At 44.5% G+C, this 15,616-nt stretch overlaps 1 long non-coding RNA gene across 1 annotated transcript; it reads right to left on the minus strand.

Annotated features, from left to right (window-relative positions):
- Nucleotides 1-4,649: 4,649 nt before the first annotated feature.
- On the minus strand, nt 4,650-14,339 carry LOC119087626. The gene is made up of 4 exons (XR_005091106.1): nt 14,067-14,339; nt 12,760-12,885; nt 11,529-11,603; nt 4,650-4,992 (listed from the first exon to the last, which is right to left on the minus strand). It is a non-coding gene; the product is annotated as an uncharacterized LOC119087626 (long non-coding RNA).
- Between the last annotated feature and the right edge of the window lie 1,277 nt (nt 14,340-15,616).

A 15,616-nucleotide genomic window follows, 5' to 3' on the forward strand; every position in this document is an offset into this window, starting at 1 on the left:
ACACCCTTTCCCCCTTCTCCCTTGTTCCCTTCTCCTTCTCCAAACTCTCTGTCTCCTGTCTTTGTCTCTTCTCCCCTGTCCTCTGTCCTTCTGTGGAAAATAAATCTCCTTTGTGCTGAGAACTTGGTCTTGGGGGTCCTGAGCCAATACCAACCCTTTCAGTGACTAGGGTAAAAAGTCTAAACTCACTTATGAATTTTGAAAAACCACCAATGCCTGAGCTTGAAAACATACCAATCCCTGAGCTTTCCCCAAACTCAGGACTTGAAATCCAACCAATTCCCATGTTGGAAATCTTCATCCTAGGAAATTCCACCCCCAAGATATCCTCTATTAGCCTGTCTCCCACTCAGTTCTCTGCTTCTTCTCACCTGAGCAGTGGCAGCCATCCTTGTGTGTCTTCCCCAATAAATCTCTGTGGGAGCTTTGTTGCAGTTTGACTTTGTGGTACTCCTTGGCTTCTGCCTGCCAGGTTCCCTTTCCTCTGAGAACAGCAACACTTCGGATGGGGAAACCTTCCCCTCCAGAGCTGTAAGACTTACAGTGACTGCAGATGTCCACCTATGGCTCAGGATGCGGTCACTGTGCCTCAGTCACAGTCACTTATTCTCAATACATTCACCAATGGCTCTGAGTTGAGCCTGACAGCAAAGGTGACCTCTAGACACAAGCACACACTTAGAAGACGCTTTGGCAGGCACTTCATAAACGTGTCTTTTCCATCCATGGAGAGTGTTTTCTGGACTTAGACTCTTTACCTGTTGTTTTAAGCCCTTTTCCTTTCAATTAACCCAGCCCTAGTAGGGTTGTAAGGTAAGTAAAAATACTATTGTACCTGGTTATCTTCATCCCAGTTTGATACATCAATGTTAGTGGAATAGCTCTGTCGCTATCAATTATTCTTCAAGGACACTAATTCACAACACATAGATTGGTGAGACCCTTAATGGTGACTTCATCTGTTGCTCACTTGCAGGAAAATGCTGGTAAGAAGTTGGTAGCAGTGTCCACATAGCTGAGGGTGTATTTGCAAGCCTCACTGATAGGCATAGGCCCAATGATGTCTACCTGCCAATCTTTAATTGAACAGAGATTGATATGTGTCCCATCAGGGTATCTATTTGTCAAGGACCTGGATCAGGCCTCACGTGTTTGGACATCATGGAAAATATTAGAATATCTCTCACATGAATTCCAGCAGCCGTAGATGTTTTCCAACCTATGTTGGCTCTCCAACGGGACCAGACTTTATATGGAACCAGTGAGTACCTTCCAAGGGTAGCTGAGGGAAACAGCCTGTACTCTGGTAAAGGCAACTGCTTCATGATTCCAGGAGGCTTAAAGGGCTGTGGACTATCACATGAAAAACTACCAGGGGTTATGATTCCTGTTGAACTATGTTACATATTTCTTTCCACGTTTGTTGTTTATGCAGTGGCCAACCCAGCACCTGCCAGTCCTTCTTCTACTGGGCCACCCATAAACTGAAGCCTCTAAATACAAACCAAATGACAGTGCAGATTGTCATGTGATATGTCTTATCTATTCATACTGCTCTTAACTCAGCCCATTGGCTTCTTTTTGCTTCTCCCTTTTCTAGCCATATGGTATTTGTGCTCATTTGTATTGCTACACTACCCATGCCCCTTTGGTGTACCTATGAGTACCATCTGTGGGTCAAGCATCTACAGGCATTGGTGGTGGGGTATCCTTTCCAGTAGAACTTTATCTGGCTTAGCTATTGATTCAATTACCAGGGGATACTCAGTGTCTTTAAAGGGCTCTGGTCCTAGAATAGCCTGCATGGTATTGATGATGGGGCTTGCAGACACCACGCCCATTGCTCTAAGTATTCATGCCATCTTTGTTGAGTTTGATTCTGTGCCACACCAGAAAGAAGTTTGAGCGGAGGCCTTTAATTCAGAGCTTGTTGGGTAAGCTGTTTTTATAGTCACTGAAGTGGAACCAGTGATGGAATCCACCTACTGCCATGTGTTAACAACCTCTCCCAGGTGCTGTGCTAGTGCTGTGTAATCAGTTTCTGCTCCTTTCCATGACTGAGACCTACCGAAGTAACCAATCACCCGGCTTGCTTCTGCTGTAGCAGACAGCTGTAGCCTTCTGAACTTTTGGTGACTTCTAACAGAAAGGAACACTGGGTAGTGGGGGCACACAAGTCATTCAACCTGGCCTATAAGAATGTTGGCCTGTTCAAAAGACTCTTGGATATTTCTATCCCAATACCAATACTGCCTAACACCCTTCTTCATCAAGTTCTACAGAAGGACAGCTTGAGCAAGATGGGGTATGAAAATCAATAATCCTAGAGCTTCCAACATGCTTCTAGCGCCTTTACATTTACAGGCACAGACTAATTTAGGACTTTGTCAGTAACATTGGCAGGTACTATCTGCATGTTACCAAACCATAATACCCCAAGAATTTTACAGGTTTGTCTGAGCCCTGCATGATACCATCATCCCATAACTAATAGAGTGGTTAAAAAATAACTTTGGTGAAGCACTCTGAAAGTCCATTGTCACAGATTCTGAGCAAGTGTCAGGTGATCCCAGAAACTTACAACTCTGAAGGTACTAAAGTCCAACATAATCAAGGTCTAAGACTGTGGAAAGTTTCCATCCATTTCTCTCGGTTGCTTCCTCTGCAGATCAAGGTTGAGTACAAAAGCATGGAAAGGAGGAGCTAACATAATTAGCTCTCTGTACTCCTCAGCTCAGTCATTCTCTCTGAGCCGTTACATTTCCATATCCTAGTGATCTTCCATGGCTCCTCTGTTTATCTCTCAACCCTTGATGAACTCAGCGGGTCTGACTGAATTTGTTTAGACCTCCCCTGGGACAAGAGGGAACATGGCCTTGCTCTCCCCTGCTGCACCTGCTGGATCCCTGGGTCCAAGAGGCCCTGGATTGGCACTGTTCCTGTAGCCATAGCTTTTGCCTCTCCATTCACCAGAGCATGGCTGGGCAAATCATCTCCACCCCTAGCATAAACTTTTGCTGGAAGGAAATATCCCCTCCTTAGTCTGGAGGTTAGTAATTACCAATTTCTAGGATTGATTGTCTTCTCCTGCAGTTTTCTATCACAGATGTCTTTTATGAACTGCCCCTCAGGCTTTCAAGGCTCCCAAGAGTAGTAGTCTAGGAGCTGGCTATCAATTTTTCCTTAGAAACTCTGGCTCAACACAAACCTAGCCACATTTGTCTTTGAATAAGCAAGACTGGCCTCTTTCTCTGTTTTCCCTTTTCCTGTCTCCTCTGGGTTGTTCTCCCACTTTATGGACACTCTTTCCATGCTAGTAGTCTAAGTCCCTTAGATCTGAGAAAGCCTTTCCTATTATATGAAGATCTTGCCCTTCCAAAGGGCTCAGCAATGTTGGTAAAGCTCCCCAGCAGCCTCGAGGTCCCTGATGGATCAACCTTTTCCTTATCTCTGTGAACATAATTCTCCCTGGCCCTGTAAAGTGGGGTTTAAACCCAGCTTCTCATATGCCCAGTTCCCTCGCTAGCATCTGCCTCTCTCCTCTGTGGTCCTGCAGCCCCAGAGATTTATAGGGAGCTCTGAAGATAACCAACTGTCCCTAATAGCTCTGATAAAAACCAGTCCATCCGGGACTCATGCTGTGCAGTCGCTGCCTTCAGGAGGCATGGGTAGTTACGTTACTCAGTTCTTCTGCCTCCACATCAGTCAGACTGATCCCTTTCACTCCTATGTCCCAGCACCTCAGAAGCCAAGCTGTGACAGGCCTTTCATGGCTTGTTTCAAAGTCTGTTCTAATTCCAGCACATCAAGTGCTGAGTATTTCCTATGGTCCTAGTTTCTTGCTGGGGACCATTTTTTGTTAAGGCCCCTGTCTGCATGTTGGATCACAGGTTTTTTTTTTTTTTTCTTCTTTTTCTATTAAAGTTCAGACCTGAAAGGCATCTTCTATCGCTCTCCCCACCTCTCCCGTCCCTCACTTATCTAACTTACTTGTCCTATCAGAGACTAACATGGAGGATGCTAGCTGCATCTCCCTCTCTTGTTGCAGTTCCTCCTTCACACAAACCAGTTCCTGTTTGGTCACTAGCTCAGCCTCAGATGCATTTCTCAATCTACAGAACCCAGGCCTCTGCTTGCTGAAATCTCTACCTTAATGCATACATCTCAAGACAGCAAAATCTCCTCTAAAGTTCCTTTGACTGATTTCTGAGTAGCTCCATATGCTCGTGGTAGACTCTACTCATCAGGCAGGCATGCCACCCCATACCACATGTATGAAGACTGCCACCCTGCCATTCCTCCCACAGACACTCCTAATCCTGAGTGTTCTCACTACCTATACCAAGAACCATCCAACTGTTCCCACGGCAAAAGGGCGCACTAACATATGCCATACAGGAAAGGTGGAGTGTATCAGAATTTCCTCCACAGATGTTCCTCTTGACAAGCTGCTTCATCTCAGTCGCCTGCCTTGCTACCCATAGCCAGCACCATCCTTCACTCCTTCCTAACTCATCTCTGATTCTGTCAAGTCCCTGTTCAGGTGCCTAGTATGTGGTGACAGACTTTTCCTGAGGAGGTGCAACACACAAGTCTATTTAACCCAGATAAGGAGCCCATGACTGACAAAAGTAAGTATATCACCAAAGTCCAATCCATCAATAAGTTTTATTGGGATCACTTACAAGAAGATGGGTAAGTGGTTCATTACAGGAGCAGAAATGACTCAATGTCTGCTGCATCGCCAAAGCCCATCCTAGAATGACAGCTCACAAAAGTTGACAATCTGGAGCACATTGCACGGCCTTCAGGCAGCTCAACAGGATAAAGAGTGTCCTTTGCCGGTGGCTCGGTTGCTCTAATCCTCTTCCAGGCATCTCTGTTGCTCTCTCATTTTTTTTCAGACTGCTTGACTATTCTCTATTATTCCAGGTAGCTGGGCTGGTCTCAAGTCTTCTTGCTTTATCTGAGAGTGACTGTCTTTACTGTTTACTATTGGGAGGGAGGGAGGGAGGGAGAGGGACGGATGCAGCTAGTGAACATGGTCAGTTTCAGGAACTTCCTGAAGCTGTTCTGAGTTGTTTGCTTCCTGCTCAAAGAGCTTCCCTGCAGGATGGAATGTTTTAATCTTGGATGAAACTGCTACAGCACAATCCTTATACTTCAACTTGGCCAGAACTCAACGATTTAGGGTAAGAACAAACTCACTCTAAATTGGCCTAAGAAAATTCACTTAATGATGAACAAAGATGCAAAAAAAATTGCTCATGAAATACTTGCAAATTGAATGCAAGAAAACATCAAAACATCCCAGAGATACAGTGATGGTTCAATATATACAAGGCAATGAATGTAAACGGTCAAATAAATGGACTCAAGGTCAGAAATTGGTTATCTCAGTTCATGTACCAAAATCTTTTGATAAAATTCAGTGCCCCTTGATGATAGCCTAAGATACTTGGAATAGAAGGAACATATTTCAATATAGTATCAGCTATACATTACAAACTAATATCCAGTACTACACCAAATGGGAAAAACTATTCTTACTAAAATCCAAAACAAAATAAGAATGCCACTTTCTCCACTCTCATTAACCATTGTACATGAAGTCTAAGCAGTAAGACAAGTGAAAGAAATGAAAGGGAGACAAATAAATCAAAGTGTCCTTATTTGCACAGGGTATGATTCTGTATGTGATACCTAAAGTCTCCACCAGAAAACTCTTAGGTGTGATCAATAATTTCAGTAGAGCACCAGAACACAAAACTAACATAAAAGGTAGACACAGGGTGTACAGGCTGGAATTTAGTGCAGGAGCTATGGGCAGAAAATCATTAGAGAAGCTGATTGTAGAAGCTGACGACCAGAGCAGGAAGCAGCATCTGCCTAAAAGGAAGGGAACATAGGAACTGCATACTTATGTAAGCATCAAATTTCCATGAAATGACCCTCGCAAGGCTGTATTTGGATTGGGGATGCTCACACACATCCATCTGTTTCTGGTTTAATACCCAGCCGAGTTCTTTTACAAGGTGGTGGAATGTTAAGAGTACCACTAGGTTTTAAGGGGCCCAGCATATCTTCTGTCCTTCCTTTCACACTCTTATCTTTCCAAGGCAAGGTCTCTTACAACTCAATCAGCCTCAAACTTGCTATGTAGTCAAGGCTGAGAACTTCTGATCCTCTTGCTTCCTCCTCCCAACACTTGGACTATGGGCATGTATCACCAAACCAAGTATAAGATGCTGGAGATAGAACTCTGTGCTAAACCCCTGGGGTGGAAAGAGCCAGGCTTGAATGTTACATCTTTTCTCTTTTCAGTCTCAGAATGAACAATCTCTGCCCCTGAGCATTAAGACATCAGTGTCCCACCAAAAGAGTGACTGAGGATTTTACCTAGCAAAGCCCCAAAGTCGAATTTAACCAAGGCTTTTCTTGCACTTGCTGCTTAAGCCTTGAAAAGAGCATCACCTCCATGGCATCGGCCCATTACAGAACAGGCAACAGAAAGGAGGCGTTCCTCATCTAACAAATGTGCAGTTTCCATTTCCTTTCCTGTGACTGGCACTGCACTTCTGCCCTCATACCCATGCTGCTTGCTGTTGCTCACCCCGGGAAACTTGACAGTGTCGTCCATATTAATCAGGTCCCAAATAACTTGTCATTCAAATACACAAGGACTGAAGGTGGTTTTGACATGACTCAAGAATTTCATGAGCGGGACCACTTAGTTCTCAGGCTGTGCCCACGTGAGACAGCTGTTAGTCAAAGGAACTGCAGTTAGGCAGGATGGGTCTGCATTGTTGAATGTTTGTGAGTGCCCTTTCTCTGCTCATGCAGGCAGCTACAGGATCATTGCTGGTGTGAGGCAGATGTGTCTGTACTCATGTGGCCTTTTGAGTGGCACAGGAAAAAGGCTCCCATCTTAGCCTTCAGTATCATCATACAAGACACCAGCTGACTTCAGACCACCTGTTGTCTGAGCAGCTCATCCCAGTAACTCTTCCGGAGCTGTTCACCATTTTGAGTAAGCAGCATAAATACAGGGTCTCGAGGCTGTTATCAAGAAATGATTCCCAAAGCCCCAGGGACAAGAGTGCTGTGTGGCTGAGGAAGGGGATGATGGGAAAGGTCATATCTGTCATGTCTAGTCTCCACTTTGGTATTCCAGGATCTAAAGAGTTGCCCAGACTCTAATGAGTTTGGGGGATCAGGAGGGATTTCCATGACATAATTTCCTTGATCTTCACAGGGCAGTATGCACTGAGGAGGTACAGAGCTCTACAGTTCTGTTCTGCAGAAGAGCAAACTCAGGGTTAGGAATGAGCTCAGGTTTCAGTTTATAGTGACACTTCCCATGTCTTGTAACTTATATTTCAGGGCTTTATTCTAGAACATGGGTTCTTTTTGTTTTCCATCTAGACTTACAGAAGGAAGATCATAGTAAATCTCTCTCCATCCCTCCCTCCCTAAGACACTGACTCTAACCAGTTCCACATGTGTCCTCCCAGACAGACACACGTACATCAGTCCTCACACTGAGTTTCCTATCAGTCCATCAGTTATGACACACTGAGTTTCTTATCAGTCTTCTCAAGCATGGTTTCTGACACGGTAGGGAATACTTCTTGGTTCTGTGACTGAAGAACACTCTTTTGTGTACCATAGACATGTAACAGAATTCGTATAGCAGATCTGAGTGTGGAGGGTTAGCAGCATCCCTGGGAGAAGCACCCTACTAGGTGACAGCAGCACCCCTGTCCCTAGCTCTGACAAACTCATGTCTCCAGACATCACCTAAAGCTATCTGAGGTAGTGTTTCCCTGGCTGAGAAATAACACCCGAAAGCACTGTATAAGCAGAGCTCCACATTGTGATTTGAAGTAGAGGAGTATGGGCCGTTTCCTCTAGATTCTACTGGACCACTAATGCCATCCACAGCTTCCAGAGTGCTGGAATGGCACTCAGATAGGTGGAGTTTGCATTCACATGCCTGTTTTTGAAAAGATCACAGGCCTGTCTCCACGCATGGAGATGAAGGTAGACAAGGGTTTTCAGAGTGTGCCTCTTCTCTGAACTCCAGATACCTTTGAACCTTACGTGCAGGGGCCACATCTCCTTGGGAATTCATTGGGACATCTGCACATTTTCTGTACATCTTAGTTATTTTACTCTTTTCTCAGACTCTTTGGGGAGAAAGTACAAAGACACACCAACTATCAAACACCTGTTACCACTGGAATAAAGAACATCCTCAAGGTGGGTCTTCCCTGTCTCTGCGGCCGACCTGGAAGCTTCAGAGCAGAACAGAGCTTCACAGACGGAAGCCTCAGATCCTGAGCACTGCAGGAGAAAGGAGCCGATGCTGGCCCTGCAGGGCAGTATAGATAGCAGCATGGCAGGGCAGGGGTGTCGCTGCATGTGAGACATGGCTGCCTCTCCCGGCCTGTCTCCTCTCTTTTCTGACTTTAGAACTGTTCTCATTTGCCATTTCAGTGCTGTATCTCAGACTGAAAAATCATCTTCCCAAAGCCAACAGCCTGAAATGTCTCCTCCTAAAGAGGTACACCAAGGAGTATGAACAGCATCTGGCAGACAAGGTCAGTGCAGAGATCACAGACTGTGCTGCACCAATGGAGTCTGTGATTTTAATGGACTGGTTCGTTTGGGGGACACATAGGCCAGTACCTCAAAAAAGTCAATGGCCAATAGTGAGATGGAGGATTCTTACAGATTCAGCCTGTGTCTAAGAGGATGACTTGAGGACAAACATCTGTAACCTTTCTGCTAAATCTACAGCAAGAGACCTAACCATGGTGAACATTCTCACTAGAACATAAGGTTTTTCACAGGGCTGGAGCAAGAAGTTTAGATCATATCTGGTACCATCTGTAGTCAATGATCTTCCCAGAGCTATGCGTACTATCTTGTTGGGAATAGTTAGTTTTAGCTCGTGGAGAAACACGTAGGGCTCAGAAGTGCTCCCTAGCTGGACAAGAATGCACACTAAAGGCAACTACACACTAATTTATAGCTGTTTGCCGAGGTATTCTGTAAGCTGGTGTTGTCAGTCAGTAGAGGACTGAACAGCTCTGCATCATACATCTCCAAACCAAGTTTATTACTTGGTATTTTGTGCTGTTTTAAATGTCACTGAAAGTGAGCATCAGAAACAAAATGGAGGCTTTATTTTCAGTTCAAATTCACTAGAGATTGCCGATCAGCAGGTGTAACATTTACTGTCAGCCTTGCCTGGGATACAGAATACACAATGTCGGCAAAGCTACAGAGTGGAACTGTGGATGACAGGTTATCGGATACAGGCAATGAAGGTGCACCAAGACTTCAGGAAAGAGTCAAGTGCAGGTCTGAGAGATCCTCAGGCCATAACGTGCTTGCCAGGCAAGCATGAGGAGCTGAGCTCTAGGCCCTGAACACAAAAGTATCAGCAATAATGATGATAATAATGATAAAAATAAAGCAGGAGGGTGGTGCACACTTGTAATCCCAGCACTGGGATGGCAGAGACAGGCTGATCCTTGGTGTATGCTAGCCAGTAAGCATTACCAAGTGGGTTAAGTTTCAATACCAATAAAAGACTCTCCCCCAAAAACTGAGGCAGTCCACAACAAAAGATTGATAACTGAGCTCCACACTAACATGCGTGTGTGTACACACACACACACACACACACACACACACACACACACACACACACGTATGTCCAGTGGGGTATTGGAAATATTGAGACTATGCTCCATAGCTCTTGGGGTATGTAGGAGAGCATGGATTATGTGCTAGCAAATCATACCAGAGCAAAACTACACTTTGGTTCATATCCATGCTGAGACCTTTTTTGAGCTATGAACTATAAGCCTGAGTATTTTTCTTTTTCTATGCAGAAGAAGAAAGAAGAGGAAGTGCACCTCCGGTATGAACTGAAAAAATTGAAACAACTGTCGAGGGATTTCATCAAGGTGGACTCTGGTCCAACTAGGCCGGGGGTAGCTGATGCAGAAAATCCCTGTGAAGAGGTAGGCTTCATCACATTATGATCATCCACTAAGACTGAAGCTCCCTATATAGAACACACCCCAACAATCCACTACTGGTGCATGGTGTAGAAGATGCCTGGAAGGTGTAACCTGGACTAGGGATAGCACCATTTAAAAAGATGTGGCCCCCAACACACTGGCATCACCCTTTCAGGATGGACAAGTGTTATTCTAAAGGACGTGGCCTCCAGCACATCAGCACCAGACAATCTAGCTATAAAGAGTACCACACTAACAAGGGCAGATAAATATCAAAGAACAACTCTAGTGTAGAGGCGGTCCTCATTTCATCTGGGAGCCTGTGAACCCAGCAATCCACACATTTCCAGATACAGGTAGAGTCAACATGCTTTGGCTGTGAGCCTGTGCACTGGGCAGTCTACACACTGGCAAAATCAATGGAGGTTCAGGAGAAAAATGTTCAGTTCCATTCAGAAGGGAGAAACAGGCAAGGAGGTGACTAGTTCTAATTAAGTTCAGAACTCTGTCTACTATGGCTTTGCTAGGCTCAGTGTCAGGACTGCAGCCTTCCAAGGCTGCAGATGCACACTGGTCACCATAGAGTTACCTACGGGCTCCCACTGCCACACTCCTACACTTTGCCTGAGAGTAGACGTTCTGTGGAGATCTTCTCTTGAGACAGTCTCTGTGTTGGCACTGAGGCTGGCCACAGCATCTTTTGAAATCTAAGTGAAGTTCCTCTGGGCCAACAGCTCTTAGAGGGATTGGCCGATATGGCTGAGCATTCCCACAACAGGCTTTCTGAAGGTGGAAAGCTATGCAATACTCGTAACTTGGCTCAGTAGATGTCTCAAAAACACAGACCAGGGAAGCCACTTGTGTGAGTCTCAGTTTGAGGCCAGAGATCTGAGGTTCGAGGACAAGTCCACAACCCAGAACCCAGAGCCTAGAGGACTTGAAATTCCAATGTCTAAAGACAGGGGAGAAGTATGTCTGTTCCAGGAGAGACACAGGGGAAATTTCTTCTCTGCTTGTCTGTCCCATGCAGCTCCAGACTGGCTGCATGCTGTCCACCTATGTTGAAAGTAGACCTTGCCCACCGAGTCCAGGCACCCACATACATACCAGTTTTCTTAGAAATTCCTCATGGCTACATCCAGAAATAATGCTCCAGTCAGGTTGACACTAAATTCTATGTCTCAACATCCAGTCAGCTGTGGCCAGAGGTTGGAGAAGACTTTATGTCCCCTTTGTGGTACCCTCAGGAAAGAGGGCCTCATGGAGGGCAAATCAATGACTTAGCATTTTTCTCATGTTCCCATTTTAACAATGGATTTTTTAAACTAACAACTTATGGCTTGGAGGAAATATGGTCCTGCCCACGTAGAGGACATGTGTTCTGTGTACACATCAAAGAAGAAATAAGGGCCATGTCAGCAGTCAGAACATAGAGATGATGAGGCTTATGGTCCTTTCTGAGGCACTTGGAAGTTCAGCCTTTTCACTCACCTTCCTAGAAATCCATAATGACCGTGTATCTAGGATGCAGTAGATTGTAGAAATAGGTTTTCTCAGCTTTGCTGCCTGGATAATAAATGAGAAAAAATAATTATATGATACCTGAAAGTTCCTTTACAATGAAATAGAATGGGACTAGCCAGGTAAAAGTACAGATGAAATATAGTTTGCACATGCAATGGAATATTCTGGCACATGCTACAGCCCAAATGAAGCTTGGAGACATGATTAGTGATGTAAGCCAGGCAGGAAGGGAAGAACATTACATGTTGCCATTTGCATGAGGCACCTAGAACTGGCTAATTCGTATAAATAGAGAGTAGAGACTTCAAAATTACCCATGAAAGGACAGACTTCACACCAGCAAAGGTTACAAAGCACGGACTTCTCAAGAACTACAACAACAAACACTGTTACTAGTAAAGCAGAGATCTGGGGATAAGGAGATGGCTCGGTATCCAAGAGAACTCACTGTACAAGCCTGAGAAGCAGAGTTCAGATCCCAGCACCTAGGGAACAATCCCAGTGTCCCACGTGTACTTGTGACCCAGCACTGAGCCAGATGGAGAACAGAAAGGAGGATTGATGAGGCTTGCTGACTTCCTAGCTTAGCAGGAAAAAAAAAAAAAAAGAGGTCTGTGAAGGCTATTTTTAATTGTCAACTTGCCTACCTCTGGAATTAACTAAAACCCAGGCAGCTGGGTACAACTGTGAGGGGTTTTTCTTAAATCATTTGACATAAGAAGACTCACCCAAAATCCAGATCTTTGGAGGTAGGAAAATTCACCTTAAATCTGAGCCACATCTTCTGGTGGCAGCCTATCTAAAAGACATGGAAGAAGGAAGCTGCAACTCTTTGCCTGCTTGCTCTCACTGGCAAGTCCATTCCTTCACTGGTAGTAAACCCCAGTTCTTTGGGATTCCAGTGTATACTGAAGCCCAGAGGAGACATCTACTTTCCACTGGTAGACAGCCATTGTTGTCTGGCTGGACCACACAGGCTGACTAATGCAAGTTTCAAGTAGAGGAAGAAAAGACCCTGCCTAAGAGGAAAGAGGGGAAGAGTCACAACAAAGGACACATGAAGACCTCTTCTAATCTATATATAAGCACATGCAGCCCTCAACATAGACATATACTACTCATACACACATGTACACGCAAGCAAATATGCAAAAACACACACCAATAAAAATTCTTTTTAAAAATGTATTCCACTTACCTTTGCTTTATAGGAGTGCTTCATACATGTCAAATCAATAATCAGTTCAAGCTCCTCATTTTGTTGTCACACATTTTTAAAAAGAAGATCCAAAGATTCTTCTGGAGTTGCATCACTTCCAAAGTTCTGTCAGAGAGTGAATAGAGAACAAGTCCTGTCTTGGGTTGCAGAGATGGCTCCGAGGTGAAGAGCATTTGCTGCTCTTATAAAGGTTGGACGCCCAGTACACATGGTGCTTTGTGACCATCCATAACCCCAGTTCTAAGGTATCTGGTGCACTCTTGACTTTTGTGAGCATCAACATGCATGCTGTGCACATGTAAACATGCAGGCAAAACACTCACACAGAAAGCAGAATAAAGAAATCTAATGAATACAAATTTCTTTTTAAAAGTCCTGTCTTAATTTTCTATTGCCGTGACAAACGCCATGATGAAGGCAACTTATTAAAAAAACAATTTGGGGCTCACAGTTGTCCATGATCATCAGAGCATAGAGCATGGCAGCAGGCTGGCAGGCATGTCATTGGGACAGTAACTGAGTGCTTACATCTGATTCACAAGCAAGAGGCAGAGAGAGAAAACTAACTGGGAATGACATGGGCTTTTGAAACCTCAAAGACTACCAATGATGATAAGCCTCCTCCTCCTCCTCTTCCTTCTCCTCCTCCTTTTCAAACAGTTCCACCAACTGGGGACCAAGTATATTCAACTATATGAGCCCATGGGGGCATTCTCATCCAATCCACCGCAAATCTTACACCACACTATGCTTTTATTCCAGCCCCATGAGATGAACACACAATGACACACACAGTGTTGCTGTGTAACAATCTTTGTACACTGTAAATATGCATTACTTTCATTGGTTAATATAAGATCTGATTGGCCAATAGTTGGAAAGGTGGAGGTTAGGCAGAACTTGCGGACAAAAAGAGAGCACAGGAAAGACATTTTATTCCCCACAATTCTAATTTTCTTGAACTTCCAGTAGTAATCACCTTTTTTGGCACAGGAGAATGAACTATTTATGTTTCTAGTCTAGCTAAGCCAACACATCCACACACTGAAACACATTATTATAAATTTGGTTTATTCATTATATTACAGCATTACAGTGATGGATTTTCTTGAAATTATATGAAAGTAAATCATATTGATCTATGAGTTTCATTTCTGGTTAGTAAAGTAGTATCGCACAGTCACTTTATCATAAGAAGGGCAAATGTAAAGCAATCTGGTTGAGAACTGACATTCTACATAGGGAATTTGCATTTCTGAAAGAATCCTGAATTAATTTCCACTTACCTTTCACAAAGGAACTTTGAAATAGCAAAATGAGTCCCAGGCATCCTCTGTGCACTGCACATAGTCTTTCCACCTGTTACATAAAATTGTTGTCAGCCAAATTGCATGTTAGCCTTGTTCTCTTAGGGAATGAAGGTGTCTTTATGATGGACAGCCAATCCCACACATCATGTGCCTTCTCTCTGCTCTGCCTTTTGCTACTCAACCTTTACACCTCCTAATTACCATTGCTACTTTCCTTCTTCCTGTTTCCTTATCTTGAAAATAGACACAATGCAACCAAACAGTGTAGTGGTCTCCAAAAATACACAATACTTCAAACCAGGAACAGCCAGAACTTCCATATACCTGGTAAAACTCAGCCTGGAGTCAAGTACTAAGGAGACATGAAGGACATAAGAGCAGGACTGGGATATGTCAGAGGAGCGGAGGGGTCACAAGGGTTGAGACTGGAGACAAAAGAAAGACAAGTAGTATTTTCTCACATGTGGAACCTTGTGTGTGTGTATGCGTGTGTATGTGTGTGTGCGTGTACATAGGTTTATGTGCATAAACATCTATATGCCTGAACATGTAAGGATGACAACTTGGGAAAACTAAAATTATGAATGGAAACACTAAGGAGTAATAAACACCGGCTGGAAGAGCCCACGTTCTACCCTTTCACTACACAGTATCTTTAGTCTTCACACAACTGACACTAATTCAATCAGTAGAAATCTCCAGGCTCTTATAGGGACAGACAACTAAAACTTCAGAGCCACACTAGGAAACACCAAGAAGAGTAAGACTTGAGCTGGTTTCTGTAGATAAAGGACAACTCAGCAGGGGTCGTTCAGCATGCCTGAAGCATCAAAGTGGGGTCTGAGTGGCTAGAGAGGGCTGCGGGAAGAGGACCCCAGACCATCAGAGCCTTGTGTTACATGCCCTAAGGGGTTCGCTTCTTTTACTCTTGAAGCAATGCTTTACCTCGCTGTCTATGGCCTGTCTCCCGATTTCAACTGCACTTCAGTTTTACATAACTACATAAAAGTATCTGAAGAGAAGACTGGAAAGAAAAGAGAGTAAATAACTGAACCTCTGTAGAACTTGTCTGCAGTTAGGTCAGGCAAATTCTGCACCAGAACACCAAAGGGAAGCTGGCAGAGTCTAAATATATATTCAGGGGATAAAACAAGGGCTTACTAAAGTATGGGAAGAGGGGAAGGGCAGCCTGACCATCCCTGGCTTCCGGCTACTGCTTATCTGTGGAGATAAAAACGAAGGGCCACGAGGGCAGAGCATCTCCAACTCAGACCTGACCCCTCGCACTGTCAGCGCTTACACAGCCTGAGGACTGTGGAAGCCTGTGATCAAGGGGCGAGCCAATCCTGGCAGCGGCGCTCCACAGACTGAGACCTGTCTGGACAAATGAAGTGACCTCTGGGAGGCCGAACCGGGAGAACACCGAGACCCATGGCGTTGGGCGCAGCAGGAAAAGCAGAGGCCAGAACCAAAGTCCCGAACCTTTTCTGGACATGGTTCCTTCCCCTCTTCCTGAGTGTGGCACG

Source organism: Peromyscus leucopus, chromosome 3 (assembly GCF_004664715.2).
Source record: "Peromyscus leucopus breed LL Stock chromosome 3, UCI_PerLeu_2.1, whole genome shotgun sequence".
Classification (NCBI taxonomy): domain Eukaryota; kingdom Metazoa; phylum Chordata; class Mammalia; order Rodentia; family Cricetidae; genus Peromyscus; species Peromyscus leucopus.